Source organism: Andrena cerasifolii, chromosome 15, assembly GCF_050908995.1.
Source record: "Andrena cerasifolii isolate SP2316 chromosome 15, iyAndCera1_principal, whole genome shotgun sequence".
Taxonomy (NCBI): Eukaryota; Metazoa; Arthropoda; class Insecta; order Hymenoptera; family Andrenidae; genus Andrena; species Andrena cerasifolii.
Genome location: NC_135132.1, coordinates 7,726,044 through 7,744,702, shown reverse-complemented (window position 1 = coordinate 7,744,702; position 18,659 = coordinate 7,726,044). Strand labels below are relative to the sequence as shown.

The following is an 18,659-nucleotide window of genomic DNA, read 5'->3' as shown; positions in this document are numbered from 1 at the left end:
TAAAAGGTATTCGACTCCGTTTCATAGAAGGTCCGCCGAGTGGCGCCACATGTGTCTGAGCGCTATTTCGTGGAATTCGATGGCGGGAAAAAGAGGGAACGACATAAATATTACATTTTGTTCTAGGTTGATATACTACCTACTTTTATCATTGCCATTTATCCAGAAAATTTTCTTTGAAAAGGCTAAACCACACATGCGGCGAGCAACTACGGTGGATCTAGCGACATAGATAAATGTTCGCTATTCGCTAATTATCAAATATTTGCTTTCTAGCGCATTTTTATTTTTTTGAAGTCGGTTTTAATTTTTATTATATGTTTGAATTTTTAGCTATTCAACCCTGATCCGTCCCTCGCGTCAATTTGACACAGTTGTCGCGTAATAAATCATACTGTTCCGTTATTTTAAAAATCTAAGATCTAAATGTAAACACATCGATTTGAATAAAAAAGTATCGACAAAATAAACGAACACTGTGTGAATTTGACACCGAGGGACATATTCAGTCAGTGAAATGAGAAACGGAATGAGGTTAAGTAATACAACTACATTAATCTAAATAAAAAAGTCGGTTAATGAAACAGATTTCTTATTTCTGGCGTAACTTCAAAACCGCTTAACCGATTTTGAGAATTCTTTCTCCACGACCTAAGTGGATAGAAACTATATAGATGCAATAAGTTTCACGAAAATCGGTCCGGTAGTTACGGAGAAATTCGCGGTCAAACATACACGATCAAAAATCACGTTCAGATATGTAAATAAAGATTAACTACCAAAATGCCAGCCCATTTGAAGAATGTTACATACAGACATCGAACATAGGACCTCTTTCTTTTCGAAGTCGGTTAAAAAGGGGCCGGCTACGACAGAACATTCTCGCGAGATCCAGTTACTCCCCGTAGCCCTCTGGCGGGGATCGCGCTAAGCGTCGGCGCGCAGCACGCGCGCCTATTTGCCCAGCGAGCCAGTCGGATGCTGTTGCTCGAGCCGCGCGGTTCTCGGTAGTGGGGGGAGTCAGTTGGCAGCGCGCTCTCGTCCCTTTCTCTTCGGGCACGATGTCACGCTCTTAGTAGCAATTTTTGATTCGCATCGTTAGCAACGGACTCGCGCGACACGCGTATCTCCCTCTCTCTTTCACCGCGGTGGTGCCTCTGCCTTGCCGGCGCGGGGCGAAACTCGGCAGCTTCGCAGGGGTGTACATTGTCCCGAAGTGGTAACGAGACCTCGCGATTAGCTGGCCGAGGACGAGCGTGTATCCACGCGAGCCTGGCAGCGAGGAGACGTCTGCCGGGTGGAAAAGACTTTGGGGTCCTGGAGCCGTGCATCATACACGATGCGCCTCGTCTCGTGGTGCTTGTGACTGGACGTGATCGGGATACTTCGCGGTGCGCGAGTGCAGAGGTGGAGGCTGTGCGAAGAGTAGTCGAAATATCGTCGGCGACATTTCTCCGGAATCCCGAAGCGCAGCGCGGAGATGCCACGCTGAAGGGGTCAACGGTGAGTTTTTGCTTCTGCATTCCTGGCCCATTTTTTTTCTTCTTTTTCGCGATATCTCTTTCGCGGTCGCAGCGTCGCGACGGTGGTCCCCACTGCTCTCGATCTCAGCGGTGGTTTTCAGGATCGCGTGTAAAGGCCCTTTGTTTATGCTGGCTGGAATAGGGGTACTAAATTACGCATTCGCGGATGGCAGAGCGCTGTCGGCCTACATTACGCGGGGTGGCTCGGATATGTTTACCAATTTCTATCCGCGGCCTGCCTTTCTTTGGTTTTAATCAAGGAAAGTGTCTCGCCTACGGGAGAATTCATAAATTGACGTAAACTATACGCGGAAGGTTTTAAGCGTTGTGCGATCCAAAGATGTGTGCTCTGGGTAATTAATCGCCGTAAGTGGGATAGCAGGGTTAACTTGCTCGGTAGGTACGCGCGCACAATATTTCACTTTTATTTTTTCCAAATTGAATTTTATCAAGTTCTGCGAGCTTATAATTAAATATGATTTCAAACTGTTTTACACATTTGCATGTCATTTTCACTCTACCAAACATAAATTAGTATCAAAATTTTGAAAACGAAACGGGCTAGTAATTTCTTGCGATTCATATCGTTTAGTATCGATAGCGGAATGCAAATATCGTCTCGTTGAAATTTTCATCGGGCCTGGCCGTAATTCCAGCTTTGTCGTCTGAATTTCTTCCGGCTAAAGCGGAAAGCGAATTTCTCCAAGAGAGTAAGAAATTCCCCAGACAATATTTCTGCGGAAGCACGCGGAAAAGGGAGACTATTCGGTAAATAGAATAGTATATACGCGAGGGCTCGGCGAGCTCGCGACGGCAGGAAGTCCCTCCTTCCACTTTCTGCCGGGATTCACCTCAATTTTCTTGCCGAGACGAGGAGATTACTCGTCCGAAATTTAATTGCGTGTCTCCACCTTCTGGCCCCGGTCCAAGCGATAAAAAGGAAAACTGCTGGCCCCACCAAGTGAATCACGATCCTCGACGCGGCGCAGAGCGCACTGCGCAGCTAAGAATGCACGTTTAAATCCGTGCCACCGTGTCAAACGGCAACTAGCAACTCGTTTAGACGACAATGATAGGAACAGTACTGCTATCTATTAGCATCTGCTCTAAGATAGGTACTAATTCCCAGCGGAGAGATGCCTCTGGTATCGTTCGCAGCGCCGGAAGCCTCGCGTCGCCTCGGGTTAGGTTGCGTCACGTTTTTTACCCGTTCAGTCGCTTCGTCGAACTTTTTTTTCTGTGGGTTGGTTGCACGGCCGGGAGGACTTAATGACCAGAATTACGAACTTTTACTGGAAACACGCTAGGAATGTTCGTGATTTAGGAAGGGTAATCGTCCTCGACAGACACGGGCGCGTAAGTCAGCCTCGCGAAGGGGAGCATTAGTGAATGAACTGTAGAAAAATTACTCGGCCAGGAGGCTCGCGTGCGGCATTGTCGCTTTGTTGAATACTCTCGAGGGGAAATGGGGGAGCTATAATCGATGGAGAGCACGCTCGTCTGTCGATCCGTTTGCGTAGTTCGAGGCACAGTAAATATAGAACGGTCGCACGATTTGGCACTTTTTTTGTTCGAAGCTGAAAAGGAAAATACAGAACCCCTACATTGTCGAGGATTTACTTTCTCGTTGGTTCGTTTTAACGCCGCCGGTGGCGTTGGCGCGTTTTCACGCCGAGGGCCCTTGCACAGCTTTGGCGTGTCTTTACGTGGATATTCTTTCGGCGAGCATTGAAATATTGCTCGTAGGCCCCAGATTATTGCGTCACGGGCGAAATTGTGTAATTTAATTTCTATGTTTCGTATTAGGGCTTCGTGACAGTGTTATTAATGGTTGGTGAGGCTTTCGTGATGTCATTGGGCCCAAACTCGACCGCACATTATTCTTAATTATACGCCATTCGAAACTATTCTGAATTCCGTACTCCGATTGTGCAGCACGTGTGGTTAAAGATAGCCTGAGTTTGGACTCAGTTTTAGGACCCACTTTGATGAACACCTAATAGAAAATATTAGTACTGTTATTTATTTAAACAGGACTAGCCGTTGGTATCAGAATTGTGCAGTTATAAGTAAATATTATACGAGGTGTTATCTAGATACAGAACTATAGAAATTAAAAGTTTCGTCACGCGGTTTGACCTTGATTTGTCTTCGAAACAAAAACATACGGTGCAGTGTTTGACAATACTTCCGACGCTTTCCAGAAAACATTAACGCGATAACAATCCCACGCCACTCGAAGTGTTCACGTATCGCCTTTTTAAGGCCAGATTTTGAGTTTTATAATAAATATTCAACGACAATTGCGAAGCGGAACAAAAAGCATCGCGGACGCAAGAATCTTCAACAAAACCTTCTTCACAATAACGTTTCAAGCAATACAGAAAAAACATTTGCCACTTTTACGAATCTCCACTTCCCTATCTGTTATATAAATATATTCCCCGTCTCAAGTAGCTGCGCAAAATGAAAAATGTGGTAATTGCGATAGCCGTCCAAGTATTTTTCAACGTTCGCTCGGCAAACGTCCCGTTATTTGCGCTACGCGTCTAGCGGAATTGCCAGATTTTTTGCTGGCAATTAAAATGAGTCAGCGGTTGTACGCAATATTCTAGCGATCGGTTATTGATATTCTCAGCGTGGTACTTTTTAACCTCCCCTCCCCTCCCCTCCCCCTCCTGTCTCTTTTCCGCTTGAAACGAGCCGACTATCGAGCGGATTACCGGCCGGCGAGTTTATGGCATGAATTTCTGCGTTTCTGGCTTATCTTCATCTACTTCCTCAAAGCATGCAAATCCTTCGCGGCGATGCCCCGCGGTCCCTAATATAGTAACCAGAAATCCAGCCGGGACGAGATATATCCTGCGTCCGTTTTTACGCTGGCCGCGGCTTCCTCGTGAGTCGGCCGCGTTGCCGATTAAATCGGGTCGCCGACGAACTCGGTAACCCTTCCAAATTTAGCGTTAACGGTGGCTTCTGGTCAAGCGTGCTCGATAACCCGTCGGCGACATTGCACGCTTCGCAATTAATTATGTCACTTGGAGGAAAGTTAGATTAAGAGAATGTTACTGCAAGCGCTGCAAGGATTGGCCCAGCTGGGCTGCCGCCGCCATATTGGATTCGAATTTTCGGACGCGTTAACGTACTACGCACCAGTGGTGGGTCCGTGGTTTAGCTAACGTAGAAAAGTGAATTCTCTGCGTATAGAATAACGCGCGGTGAATAGCTTGACGTTATTACGTTCTTGTATTTCACTGTATAAAATCATATCGTTTGAAAAAACCGTGCAAACTGTGAAACGTCATAACCTATACGCGCATGGACATATTGTATTCATTAGTAACGTACAAATAAGCTGCAAATGTGAGAGAAAGTGGAAGACCGGAGAGTAATAGTTCCTGGAAAACATCGGCGGTAAAGAAAAAAGGACTGCACTTTGTTCGTCAAATTTGCAATACAGCTGTACGATTTATAATTTTTATAACTACCTTGCAATCTTTCTTTTTAAAGTAATTTAAAATATCGTTCAGTAAAATTCAATGCAATACAGGTTAATAAATTGTTCGTATTTCAACTTTTGTCATTGAATACATTTATAAACCATAAACGACGAACGCCTATGGGCGTTCCCCGCATAGGCTGTATGTACTGACTCAGAGCGTGTGTGCGTCTCAGTGGTACTCAAAATAGTTTATGTTTGTGAAGTCTTCGGAAGTAAAATGTGGCTAATCTTTCCTTGCTCCCGAATAATCGGCCCCGAAAGAGCCGTGGCATAATTCGAAATAAATATTTTGCTTCCCCCCGCAGGTCCCCATGCTCCACGTTGCCAGGAATTGTTAGCCGCCTGTGGAAGCAAATAAAGTCCACGAGCCCGTAAATAGAGGGCGCAGTTTACGTAAACGGTACAGCCGGACCGCACGGCGAGATCGTTCCTCCGTTAAAAAGAGTTAAAATATCGCTGCGGCGTGGTCAGCCACGCTGCGACACGTGCGTGCCATACGGCGCCCGGGTTCGACGCCATGCTTGGCCGTGATTCGTGAAATTGGGGCCCTTTTGTCGGGCGTTTCCCACGGAAGTGGATTACCTTGGGAATATCTGCTTCTCGTAGTTTTATCGAAACGAATCAGCTCGATTCGGTTACCAGGCAATTGATTCAGCCAATAGCCAAAGAAACTAGGGGAGCAAGAGGGTGTTGATAGAGAAGTCTTCAGTAAAGTTTTCACCGTGTATAGTCGAGGAAAATCCACTAACAGACCGTGAGAGTAGACTTGCCACATTTTTTTCCGAAGGAACTAAAAGCACATTCCTTTATTTCCTCCAAACGCATTTTGTATTCTTTTAGCATTACAGTGCAAGTTTTTATCATTTTTAAATAACTCAGTGGCATCATTGCACTCAACATTCGCATTCAAATATAAGCCACGGACGAGTTTGTACCTTGTGCAAAACCAATTTTCCAGAACGAAAAGTTTTCATCGCCCGCCAGAAAAGAATTTTTTTGAAGAAGCCATCAATATCTAAAAATCTGAAAAAATTCTGAGTATTACTTCAAACATACCTTAACATCCAGGTAAAACGCCAGACAGTATAAACTTATAGTTTTTGTTAAATAAATTACCAAAGATGGCGATGAAAAACGGGCGGTTACACTTAACCCCTTATACGTTTTGAGATATTTAACGCGTTACTTGAAACCGCCCGAGTCTACCCTACAAATTCCTGGGACCACCAAACCCAACGGCTTCAGCAAAAGAATCCTCTGAAACCCCACGAAGTAGCAGCATTGCAAGAGGAGCTTCGAAGAATCCTCCAAGCAGAGTTCCACGCTCTACACTCCACCATCAATCATTATTATACCACTTTACTCCGTGATTCATCCAGCTAGCTACCTGCCAGACCAGGCCCCGTTTCCCATGCATAACGAGTTCCAACGAACTCCGTCACGTCTTCGACCGTTCTATTCGGATTATTAAATATTTACCGCGGCTGCCAGCGGAGAGGGGACATATTCTATCGCGTGGAGGTCGACCAACATCCTCGAAACGACCTTGACGGCCACGTCGAGGAGAGACTCGGAACGGGGACGGTGAGGTGAAAGCTCGGCCTTCTGTCTTACGTCGCCGCGAAGTTGAGCGGACGATAATGACGATGACGCTCGGGAACGCCGTTTTTAGTTTATCTGCCACCATCGCTCTCAGCCACGAACGTCCCGGAGTCTCTTCGAGACCATTAAACCCTCGCTGAGCCACCGATAGCAGGACTGGGGGAATTTCGGAATGCGTTAACGATCACTGTGAGCCACAACTGAGTGCTCTGAGCAGACCAGTGGCGAGCGACGTTTGTCCATTAGTGGACGAAAAGTGGAAACCTAATACTCCACGCGGGCCGCAGTATTAAATACTTGAATATACTAAGAAAGGAATTTTAATTTATGTGAGATCAGGAACACCCATGCTATAAGAGGGGGCAGGGACTAAGAGACCTCGGAGAGTCGGCGTTAGCCGTGGTGGCTAACGCTGCTGATCACCACGCGGACGGCTCGGGTTCGATTCCCGGCGCCCCCGGTGGCTTTTTTTCCGAGGCTCCCAAAAACGTAGGAATATTACGTCACCGATTCCCCCCTACAATTTATAAGGTGAAGTTGGTTTTTAATATAGGTTTGAAATCATTGCGGGCCGCGCAGGTCCAATGGGAGGGCCCAAATGCTGGGATGGATACTTAGGGGAAGGAGCTCTAACTTTGCTATACAATAGAGCCAGAGTTACATTACGTCTACCCTACTTACCCTACCTTTACCTACTATTCTCTTCGCTAGAAGAACTCTCAGTCGATGAGAAGTGGTTATTGTTAAGCAGATTCTGCGAAGGAGGCGCGTTTGCGCTAGTTGAGGGCAACAGAGAAGTGAGAAGAATAGTAGAAGTCCCCTCAGTCAGATCCTCCGTCTGATGGGCGGGAAGTATGCAAATGGGCTGGTGCCCCACAGTTTCTCCGCGTTCACAGTCGGCCGCGCCGCGGCAGGAAAGCGCGCCGAGGAATCCCAGGGAGCCGTGAAAACGGGGAAAGTCCACTTTCCTCGCGGCCCCAGTAGTCGAAAGTAAAACCGGCCCGGCCCCGTGGGTGGGTGTCAGTGGGTCGCGCGGGGGCTTGCATAATCCTTGCATCATCGCAGCGATGCACGCGTGTCATGGCGGAATCGGGATCACCGGGCGTCATCTCGGCGCAGGGGCAAGGCTCGTGGCCGAGGAGAGAGGCGCGGTGGCGTGAAAGACGACGTGAAAGTAGTCACGCACTTGGGGCGCGCTCGTTGACGCTTCTCGAGAGGCAGCGGCTGGATTTAATTAAATTTATCAGGCGTCCCGGAGCGGGGAACTTGTGTTCAGATTTATCGTGGATTATTCGGGCAACTTTGCCAACCCTCTGATGCCCCACCGACTCGGACCGGTTAAGATAATGCAAGCAGTATCTCCTGGGGCGCATAGTGGCTTAAAATGCGATTCGAGCTGAGTGAAATTATTTTTGTCACTATTTTAAATACTTAATAGTCTTTTAATACTCTTTAAATACTATTAAGTATTTAAACTATGCTAAAAGTGTGTTAAAGGCTACTAACAAATTTCTGGGAGTTGCTGAAAGTTACTGAGGGTTTCTGAGGTTTGCTGAGAATTACTGAGAGTTGCTGAGAATTACTGCGAGTAGCCGAGGGTGGCTGAGAATTAATGAGAGTTACTGAGACTTACTGAGAGTTGCTGAGAATTACTGAGAGTTGCTGAGAGTTACTGAGAGTTGCTGAGAATTACTGCGCGTAGCCGAGGGTGGCTGAGAATTAATGAGAGTTACTGAGAGTTGCTGAGAGTTACTGAGAGTTGCTTAGGCTGTTAGAATCTACCTCAGTGTTAACTTGAATAGTATCTCCACTTTTATTATTTTTAATATTTTGTCTACTTATTTATTTTTTTGTGTGTAAGTAAAAATCCAGGTACTCTTGGAACAATCCCCTGATTTGGGGATACAATCCCTCGAGCGTGGCTTGCAATTTTTGGGGAAGACTTGGGGGTGCCTTCACGGGGTAGAATTGGAGTAGTGTTCCATTAATTTTGATATTAAAAGGGGGTGGTGTCTGCATGGGGTGCAATTAGAGTATTGGCATAGAATTTTTACTCGAAGATTGTGGAACAATGACGCCTGGAAGTGGTGCAATTACAATAGGGGGCACCGGGGCACAGCAAGAGGCAGGCCTTCGTTGCGGTTATTCGATTTTTGCGAGCCTCCGGCGGCCCACGTCGACCCCCCCCCCCCCCGACCTGTCCCCTCCTGGGGCTGTATCCGTCAATTTATTACAAGAGACAAAGTGCGTTCGGCGGGTAAGAGGTGGGAGGTGAGCGACCGTTCAAAGGGCCACTCTAGGTTGGGGCACCTCGGCAAAGGCGGAGAGCCTCGACGGTAATCAATAAAGCTGGGAAAGAAAATAAAAGCGGCGTTCGCTGGGAATGCCGGTGCATAGTGATATTTGCTCGCGGCTCGTGACACGGGGCATTAAATCCCGGACGTCGCGGATCAATTTCCTTCATTATCTGCGTATTGCTTATCGCGATCAAACGGCCGCGAATACACTGCGCCCGTTGGCGATAAATCGGACTTGTTAGTTTCCGCGACGGTTTGTTTTGAAGCCTGAGCAACTCATGCAATTTCTTTCAGCCCCGCATCTATCTGTATCTGATAAGGATCCTGTTAGCACTTCCCTCTATCTTGGTTTTTTCCCCCTGTTATTCCGTTAATATCTGCAACCAATCATATCGAGTTTCAACAACTTATTGAAGTACTTTATTTTTCACAGTTCTTAGTACGTTTCAAGGAGTCTAAAGTATTTGAACAATTTGTGTGTAATACTTAGACAGTAATAACAGGCTCTGAGGGATACTTAGGAAGCTTAGAGCAGGTCTCAGTGGGCCTCAGCAACTCTTGGTAACTCGCAGCGGACTTCCAGGAACACTGAGCTAGATTCCAACAGTCTCAGCAACTCTCAGTAAGCCTCAGTAACTCTCAGTAACTCTCAGCAAGCCTCAGCAACTCTCAGTAAGCCCCAGTAACTCTCAGCAAGCCTCAGCAACTCTCAGCAAGCCTCAGCAACTCTCAGTAAGCCTCAGCAACTCTCAGTAAGCCTCAGCAACTCTCAGTAAGCCTCAGCAACTCTCAGTAAGCCTCAGCAACTCTCAGTAAGTCCCAGCAACTCTCAGCAACTCCCAGCAGGTCCCAGTGAGCTGTTAGTAGCTTTTAACAAATTCGTAGCATAGTCTCCGAAGTTTTATGCAAACCTTTAGTAATGCTCAGCCAAGTCCCAATAAGCTCCTAGTATCTTTCATTGAATTCTCAGCGACGTGCAGCAAATTCTGTCTAACACTCGGCCAATCTTAGTTAATTCTACTCCAATTGAATCTCTCAGCCCTCGTAATCTTCCCCAGAATCTCCAACCACTCCTAGTAACTTAATCACGCAATTAACTTACCATAGTCTTTCTGCCAATCGTCTGCGATCCCTCCACAACTGCGAGCCTCCCAGTTTACTGTACCATTCTTTAAAATCCCCCGGGATTTCTCAGAGCGTCCCGGAATCCTCTAGGATTTCCCTAGACCTCTCTACTTCGCCCAACCACTCCTATACGATTCTATTACTTCCGAATTCTCTTCGGATTCTTCGTGTCTTCGCCAATCCCCCCTATCAAAGCTTCACATCTCTCAGCTTCTCCTAACCCAGACCTTCAACAGCACCCCCGCCCCTGAGTTTAGTTTCCTCGAGGCTCCTGCAGCCACTCTGGAATTACACCTACTAATTACCCGTGCTCCCTCGGTCGACTAAGTATTAACAGAAGGCTTTTGAACGCTTCGACTTGGCCTGGCAGTGTGCGCCAGAGACAACAGTGTCAGAGTCGAACGCACATCTGGCACGGATCGCGCTAATTGTGAACGGAACCCCCCTAGCAATGGAAGGAAACGCGATATCCCTAGGGGGCACGCCAGTGCTCCCGCGGGCACTGCGGTAGCAGGCGATCCTAATTCTATTATCCCGATTCCATCGGCCTTAATCCCATCTCGTTTCTAATTAGTCACAGAAATCCGTAAGCAATCGGCGGGCGGAGTAAGTCGGTTAACGGAATTCCGGGGGTTAATAAATTGAAGAGCGCGTGGATAGGGATTTATGCCCGCCGCGCTGCGGCCCGATCTATATTGGTAGATTTATCGCGCACAGATCCCCGTTAAATCGGAGCGCGCGCGGTGTTCCCTAGCTAAAGGGAGCGGGAAAAACTGTCTATTGGCAACGATATTTCGTTGCGGCACGAAATAAATGTTTTCCAAACGTTCGCTGGTAAAACGTCGATAAGTAAAACGCTGTACCGTCCAATTCGGGGTGGGTAGAATGAAATACGATATTCGTGGCCGCGAAAATATTTGTCCGGGTTGAAAAACTTGCTGGGCGGGGGTTCACCCGTTCCGACCCACGAAATTAAATAATTAGTTGAACTGTGTCGAAGCGGTGTCACCTATTGCTCCTCTCAGTAACGAATTTTAACGGGCGAAGTGACAGAGGCAGGGCTCCCATTTCGTTGAGAGTGGGGCGATCTCAAGTTCCCCCATATGGGGATGCACCAGCTTAGGTTCTACCAGCGAGGCTAACAGTTACTTAATTGCACCACGTGTCACGCGTGAGCGCTGCTCTGCTGAGGCAAGAAGCTCTAGGGACTTTTTTCGAAGTTTTCCGCGGCTGTGTCTTGGGCTGGAATAAAATGGTACTCGCAACGGTCCACTTGGTTGCCGACGTTGTACCAATTACGGATTCAACACGCTCCTTAGTGGTTGTATTAGCGTGTCGAGGAATGGAGTCGACATGTTGTAATTGGGATGTTCCTTGTTCCCCCTTTTTTTTTTCTCGAGAACACCACTCCTGCTCTTTTTATTTTGTCTCTGTTTGTTTCCTGTGGTTTTTGCAATACTTCCTTGTTTCTCTTGGGCCACATTTATGTCAGCTTTTCTTACCTTTTGATCGTGAATCTTCTCTGTCGTCTGGGTCTAACATTTCGTTTCTTTCTTATTTCTTTCTACGCCTCTGGCACTCCTTCTTTCCCAAGGCTACTTGATTTCGGCTGAGAATTTCTTCCTTCTTTCGCACCCCTCTCGCGCAATGCATGGACGCTGCACACCGCGTAGGGAATTCAGTGGCTTGGTGACTAATGGCGACCTCGTAAACTCGCAGGGCTCCATTCATGAAAGGTAGAGAGCCGGGAAACGAATGCCCGAGGTGCTGGCATCGAAATTCAAATGCTCTGCGGGCGAATATTTCTTATTGGACTGACGTGTCGCGATAAAATTGCAACTTCGCCAAGATGGGAGTTTCAGGGATACTTCCCTATTGAAATCTCGCACTTAAAGAAGCAGGAAAGACCCCAAAAATGAATTTAGCACAGTAAGGAAGTACCCAAGCATCAATGTGTAGCGGTTTTTTGATAATACATATGCATAGATGGAAGATATTTTCTGCAAACCTAGTGGAGGTGATTCTCCATTAAAAAACGAATAAAATACGTGGAATAAATTTTCCTGTACGAGGGCCCGTTCCCGAGAAAATCGGCTTTGAAGAATTGGTTGTCGCGCGCGCAGCAGGCCCCGCCCACTGCGCAGAGCGTATGCGCGGCGCACAATTTTCAAACTCCTTTTCCTCGGAAACGACGCCTCGTACGGAAAAAATTCTTTCCACACTTTCGACTCAGTTTTCAATGGAGAATCTTCTCCCATAAAAATTGTCCACTTTCAACATTGTCCTCTGCTCAATATTAAGTCTAAACGTACATACTTTCGAGCACCTTATCATCGAGATACGTAAAATTCTATTTCTCCAGTATTATTTCCAAAGACGTTGGGTTTTGTAAAATTTCACGGCCCACCGGCTCGATAAACGATCTCGCCGCGGTAATCGTCGTTCCGCGATCGCCGCTCTAAACACGCCTCTGGGTAAACTTACGTCGTGGCTCGTTCTCGTGATAATTTATGTTATTGCCTGGCCGTGAATTGGAGCTTTTTTAAGCGATTCCTTCTGCACGCGTCGCGATACCTTTGTAATCAAATGGCTCGCCAGTTGCGAGTGTGCATTAAGCAATCATCGAACTGTCACGTACGACGCGGCACGACGGTCATTAGCGTGCTTAAGTGTCGCTATCAGCCGCTCAGACCGACTACCGTTAAATTTACCGAGACCTTAAGTCGCGGCTTTCCCTAGGCGATATAGAAACTAAATTTCCCGACGTCGAACCCCTCCGAAGGGCGAATCCACTTGCTGCTCGGAGGCCAACGGACCGTCCCACTATTCCTCGGAACTAATTTCGCGGCAGAAATGTACGTCCGACCACGTGTCACGCTTGGTAGACCGATGGAATAGAAAATAGAACCCGCCTCGCTATTCTTAGGATCGAATGCCCCTTTTTTTTCCCAATCGATTCGATGGCCGATCTCTAAAAGTGATATTGATCCCCTTCCCTCTATAGAGACCAGTAGGTCTGTCGCGAGGCCCCTCCCTCCTCCCTCCCACCCCGGCCGCTATCGATCGTTGCAACTTTCCAAGAGGGGGGGAAAAAATGCTCGACGAACGTGGCAGCGCGTGAAAGTTTTCGATATATCAAGTGCACGTGCACTTTGGACGACCCCGATGCACGCACGAATGCACCGACTGGTCTCCCAATATCCCCATGGCCGGGGCAATTTCCATCTGGTCCGTTGATTTCCAACGGAGGCCCCCTTTAATATACGATAGAAGCCGCTGCGGCGATTTATTAAATTATTACAGATTACACGAATCAGGCTAATGCCTATTGGCACATCTGCTAATGCTTACGCAATGAGAGTCGAGGCTTGAATCGTAGGGGTTGCTTCCAGAGTGGAGCCGGGGCCGACGATTCTCCATTGTCTGGAGTTTGCCAATTCGCATTAGTGACTTGAATTTTTTTGATATAACTATTAGACGCGTCGACATAAAGCGCTGCAATTTTAGAGTGTTGTAGAGGAAGATGAAATATACATTTTTTCTTAGTAACATTTTGCTGTATAACGTCGGGTAACGAAGCTACAGGTCTTTGAACTCATAGCCGGGGAAGCCGCCGTTTGCCTATCGCCAGGCGCGCGGAGACCTGCATACTTCAAACGCTTGTAACTCTGTTATTTGAGGTTGTATTGCAAAATGGTAAAGGGACAAAATGTTTAGTTCATCTTCCTCTATAACACTGTATTTTTTTTTTTTTTTTTTTTGGAAAAGACAATTTGCATCGATAAATTGCACTGCTTTCTGAATTAAATCTCCAAGTTTACCATCACTTGATGATAATTTAAAGACAAAGATGCCATAAATAAAAATTCTACGATTCTCTGCTGCTCGGTTGTACCTTAAGCCGGGTTTCCACTGTCGCGGAACGGAGGGAGAATAGAATTTTTACGGGGCTGCAATCAATTTCGATTTTGTCGTAGCTCGGCGACGCAAAACACGCTGCCGTGAAAGTAGATCTCGCTGGGTTCAGGTCTAGTTCATGCATCCTGTTTTGTTTCGAAGTCTGACTCTTTCTTCCTCCTTTGGGCTGCGTCGTAAATTATTCAAGCCGAGAGGCGACGGGCGAGCGTTCGTGCTTTATTAATCCAGCTCGGTGTTTCCCTTCTTTTTTTTGGCCCTCCTTCTACTAATAAATCCTTCCCGGACATTTTTCCGCGCCTGTACCCCGCCGAATCTCTCGTTGTCCTTTTCGTTTCGTTTAATTAACGCCCGGAGAAACGTGTTTCGCCGGGCTGCCTCGCGTGAAAACCGTCGAAAAACATTGCCTTCTTTTTCTTCGCACTCGTTGCTGGATTTCGCGACGAAAGTATTCCCCTGGCTCACAGGATCTTAACATTCTCTAGCTCTTTAGGCACTGGTAGTTTCTGCCGAGTGCGCCTTTCAACCGGTTTGCAATCGAATTTGGCATGTTTTTACCAGGTAGCTAATCCATTTGTTTTAAAAAGGGGCATGCTAATTACACGAACTAGACCTGGACCTGGCGAGTCTAGTTTCACGCGGTGCTGGGAATCGAGAAAATCGAAGTCGATTTCAACCTGGAAAGAGTATATTTTATTTGCTTTATTTCGTTACGATTACTCTCGCTGCGGATCCATGGAAACGAGATTTAACGTGTTTCGCTATAACCAGTGGCCATTATAATTGGAAACGGGACTTAAGGTTCTGCCTCTAGCAGATTTATAAACTATTTCGTTTTCAACTTCCTCTTTTATGATCAGCTAGCTTTATGGAGCAATAGAAATTCAACTTATGATCTCACGTAGGGCAGAGTAATGGAAATGGGCCTTAAGCTTCCGTATGAATCACAATTCCGGAATATTCCATTCCTCTTTGCTTTCTTCTGCCGAAGGAGCACGAGGGTTGCACAGAAGAGTTTACTAAACATTGCCCCGCAAAGAAAGCAGCGAAGAATTTCAAAAATAGAAGGAAAATAATTGTGAAATTCTTCGTCAGAATTTCTGCTCGCTGCTCTCCAACTCAAGCCTCTATATGCGCGTATAAGTGTCTAAATGAGTTAAGAAAATCGTATCCAGTTTGTTATCGACTTCCTCAAGAAATAACAACTCAAGGACTCGATAAGCCTCGGTTGCTCGAGGAGCAACTAGAGGAATGTAGTTTACAGAAAAACAGCTATAAAATTTCAATTTATACAGTGCGGACTATATCACCCAAAAGGCAAGGAACATATGCGTCCAATTTAAAAGCAACCCGCCCGGTAGATCCTTTATAAACGCCCCAGAAAGCACCGAGACTTCTCGGTCCTCCGTTGGAGAAACCCCCCTTAAGGCAGATTCTCACTAGCCGTCCAGCTGGCGGCCGCACTTGAGCATTCTCCAATGGCTTTCTCCGCGATACAGTAGCGCACAGCGTGAATGTCAGCCTGCAGAACCCATTGGAGGCATTTCAACGGGCCACTGCTCGCCACCTGCTAGAGTCAACTAGGGGGACAGCCAGAATATCCAGCTCCGGGGATGGTAACTGTCGCAGGCAGACGGCGAAACATCAAAAGGTGGGGGCATTGGCCGCGCGAGCCACTCGGGAGGGGAGGGGAGGGAGGAGGGGGGAGGGGAGGGGCCCTCTGAAGGAGGAATAGGTAACCAAGCGGCCGCGAAGCAGCTGCCTGGAACCTCGCGATTTTTCTCGTGTCCGGTTCTCACTCGGCCGGCTCGTCAAGCTCGAACATTACACTTTGTCCGTGGCGACGCTTTAAACGCACATACGGAGCAGGAAACGGGTCTTTGCCGGCGATTATTTATAGTTCCGTGGCATGCGCTGGTTAAACGCGTTACCCGTTATTTCATCGGGCGGCCTGCGCGGCGTAATGAATAATACTGGCATTCAAGGGCTGCCGGCCTCCGGTGACTTTATCGAGAGCGCTGTATCGGCGGACCGTCGCCGAGCTCAAAACGCGCCCCGCTCCCCTCTCCCTAATTGCCCCGCCAGCGAGTCGTTTGGGCCCCTCGCTGGGGATCGTCTCCATCCCCCCCTCCTCTTACTGTTTCGATGCAGTTATTGGGATATGCGCAGATGAGCTAGCGGTGGGAGGAAAGTTTATATTGTGCAGGGTTAACAGGATTAAGGCGGGTTTCCATTGGATAGTATCTCGCATTCTTGAATTTATATTCTGTAGATCGGGAGTGCCAGAATAAACCAATGATACCAACTAGTAATACTCGAAGGCTAGTACTAATTGTAAGCTAGTTGGGTAGCCATACAAATGTGGTGGTCCAGAATTTTGAGGAGTGTTTTCTGTATCTCAGAAATTAGGGCAGTTGTAGTGGAAGATGATTTTTGGTGGCCAAAGTTGAGTCAACTTGTATAGGCATACATCTATCGGGTTACGTGGGGGTACACATTGTAGGTAGATACATTTGATTAACTCCTAGAGCTACAGGAGTGATTCAAAAGTGGTGGTCGAATTTTGTGAGCTGATCCTATGTTTTAGAATTGAGGAAGAGGTACTACGAAGCTTTGTCTTTTCTCAGACACAGGACAGACTATTTTCAGTCGCCACTTTTGAATCACCCTGTACTGCCATATTACCCTGCGCATTGCATCTGCATTGTGATACATAAAACCCTTCGCTGCAGCCATATTGGGCTGTATATCCCACACGAAACTAAATTCCATAGTTGTACAGTCTGCCTCAAAAGTGGTGTCCCAAAATTTTCGACCGTTGCAACCTGTAGCCACCACGAGGGTGCTCAATCTCCTCTCACTTCTCGGTTCCCACAATTGTATCGCCCCCCTGTCGCCCGAAACCAACGAAACCACTCAACGAATTGATCCAACCTCGACATCCGCCAATTCTGTAATGCGAGGGGGCATTAAGATCGATCGCTGCCTCGATAGATCGTAAACAGGCAGTAGAGGCAGGCCAGCGTCGGATCGAATGGGAGCGATTACATCGTCGATAGGAATCGCGCGCTTCCGATGGGGAAAAGTTCTTGGAAGAGGGCGATCGCGCGCGGCGAGGCCGATCGCTCCGAGGGGCGCAGCCGAGGACCGCGCGCGCGCGCGCGCGCGGTCCGAGAAGTCGTCCCCGACGGCCGTCCCTCGTAACGGGCTCAGGAACCGTGAACTTGCCCATTAGAATTTGTAAGGCTTCCCCCACCACGGCGGGGACCGCGCCTCCCCGCCGCCGCCGTGGCGAGTTCTCCTCAAGGTTGTCGCGAGAGTTTCTGCATCAACCGGTTTTCGAACCTCCACTCTCGCTCCTGTTCCCCTACGTCTTTCTGCGTGCGCGCGGAATAATTGATGCCCGTCTACATGCGCGCCCGTCCCCACCTAACCCCGCGCGATCGGCGCGGAACGATCGGTGACAATATTGCCTCCCGTTCGGGTGACACTTTTCGGGCCACGGGTATCGAATTTTTCCACGCACACGGTGGAGGTCAATCGCTGCCCGGGCGGGTTCGGAATAAGTGGACGTATGCAAAGCAGCGAACGGTACTTAAGGTGCAGCAGTCGGATCTCTCTGTTGGCGCAGCCGAGTCGCGGCGAGTTCAGTGGACGTTCGCGGCGTCGTTAAATAAATAGATTCAGATGTGATTGGGACAAGTGGTTAATCGGGTCAATTTTCCGGGTCTCCGTGCGGTTTGTTGTGGAAAATTTTTCCACGGCAGGCTTCTGCGGGATGTCTCTGCGGGCGCGGCGACGGAGACGGGTAGCGAGAGGTGGGTTTTGAAGAGGACCGGTGGTCGTGATGGGCGATCAGTCTCAGGTTTCTATCACCGTCTACCTCGAAACAGCTGGTTTCGCAATAGCGCGCGGTTGTGAACACCGAGCGTGTAGAAATGGGGCTGATTAAGTACACGTAGGGCGGACTGATACGGTTTTCACCAACTTTCGGAGCTGCGTGTCCAGCGTTTATATTTCACATTTGTTAGAGGCACACAGTTGTCGGGCGAGGGGAAGACGGCAGCTGGGATCGTTTCGTGAACGATATTCAAGTACGTTTCGTATGTTATGTTTAATTATAGTCTATAGTTGCGTTTGATAGGTACGATCAGGCATAGTTGCCAACTATATTCTGTAACATTTAGTAACTATAATCAATGAGTATGTCCAACTGGGGTTTACTGTATTAGTAAAGTATGTTCAACGTTCGCGTTGGTCCATTGCAATCGACTATATTAGTCAACAACACAACTATACTTTTCAACACTTTTCGGTAACTGGGGAAACGATATTTGAGAAGTATGGAAACTATTCTTGACAGATGTGGCAAATATACCCCATAACCATGACAACTATATCAACTATACTCGACGACTATATCAACTATAGTAGACTACTATATCAACTATACTCGACGACTATAACAACTATACTCGACAACTATAGCAACTATACTCGACAACTATAGCAACTATACTCGACAACTATACCAACTATACTCGACAACTATAGCAACTATACTCGACAACCATAGCAACTATACTCGGCAAATATGGTAGTTATAATCGAGAATCACACCCATCTATATTCGACAACTATTCCAACTACAACAGAGAACTATATCCAACTATACTCAACAATATTCACCCATAA

The 18,659-nt window shown here is 47.4% G+C and overlaps 1 protein-coding gene across 4 annotated transcripts in view; it reads left to right on the top strand.

The window, feature by feature from the left end:
• The first annotated feature begins 964 nt into the window (after window positions 1-964).
• Window positions 965-18,659, top strand: part of LOC143376884 (beta-1,4-glucuronyltransferase 1) — a 54,217-nt gene continuing 36,522 nt past the window's right edge. For 2 of the 4 annotated variants that reach the window (XR_013087186.1, XM_076827655.1), the window contains exon 1: window positions 965-1,503. The gene's annotated coding sequence lies outside the window, so the exon portion shown is untranslated. Of the gene's footprint in view, window positions 1,504-9,370; window positions 9,547-18,659 lie in introns of those variants that run through there. The other 2 variants (XM_076827658.1, XM_076827657.1) reach the window with 2 other exon arrangements.